Genomic DNA, 879 nt, shown 5'->3' with positions numbered 1-879 from the left:
GGTGATATTGGTTGTTGTTAAATGCTTGCTTGGCCGGACTAGACTCCCATATCCCGTTCACTTGCTCCATACAACTTCCATCTCCAACCACCAAAGGACACTCATTGGGTGGGTGTCCTTGGTCTCCGCAAAGCTCACAACTATAGACTTGGTTCCTCATAGAAGAATTGCTAGATGTCTTGCTTGAGCTCATCAAGGCTACTTGTTGCTTAAGCTCTTCTATCATCTCTTTCACTTCCACATTGTTGGCCGACTCGACCGTTGACTTCCCCTTTCTCTTGTGCCTATCATTGTTCCAATGAAAGGTACGAGAAGCCATTTCTTCAATAAGCTCTTTCGCCGTCTTGTGGTCTATCTTATCCAAAGCTCCCTTCCCGAGCCGAATCAAGGTTCATCTTCATCTCATTGTTTAACCCTTCATAGAAATTGTTGATGAGCTCATCATCCCCAATACCGTGGTGAGGACATAGCCTTTGGAGGCCCTTGTACCTCTCCCATGCTTCATAAAGGGTCTCATCTTCTTGTTGGGTGAACCCTTGGAGCTCACTCTTGATTCTTGCGGTTCGTTGGGGTGGGAAATACTTGTTGAGAAAAGCCTTAGAGACATCGTCCCAAGTCCGAAGAGAGTCGGGTTCACAACTTTTAAGCCATTCCTTGGCACTTCCCCTCAAAGAGTAAGGGAAAAGCCTAAGGCGTATGGCATCTTCCGTGACTCCATTGGCCTTGAACATGTCACAACTATCCAAGAACTCGTTGAGATGCTCGTTGGGGTTTTCGGTGGCTCCCCCTCCGAATTGATTCCCTTGGACAAGTTGTAGCAAGGTGGCTTTCACATCAAAGCTGTTGGCTTGAATAGGTGGCTTCACAATACTCGGATTC

The 879-nt window shown here is 47.0% G+C and overlaps 1 non-coding gene across 1 annotated transcript; it reads left to right on the top strand.

Annotated features, from left to right (window-relative positions):
* The first annotated feature begins 450 nt into the window (after positions 1 to 450).
* LOC141650767 (small nucleolar RNA R71) lies at positions 451 to 557 on the top strand. Its single transcript, XR_012546783.1, has one exon. It is a non-coding gene; the product is annotated as a small nucleolar RNA R71 (small nucleolar RNA).
* Positions 558 to 879: the final 322 nt, after the last annotated feature.

Source organism: Silene latifolia, chromosome 3 (genome assembly GCF_048544455.1).
Source record: "Silene latifolia isolate original U9 population chromosome 3, ASM4854445v1, whole genome shotgun sequence".
NCBI classification, from domain to species: Eukaryota; Viridiplantae; Streptophyta; class Magnoliopsida; order Caryophyllales; family Caryophyllaceae; genus Silene; species Silene latifolia.
The sequence above is the reverse complement of the archived record's forward strand: the minus strand, read 5'-3'. Positions and strand labels throughout refer to the sequence as shown.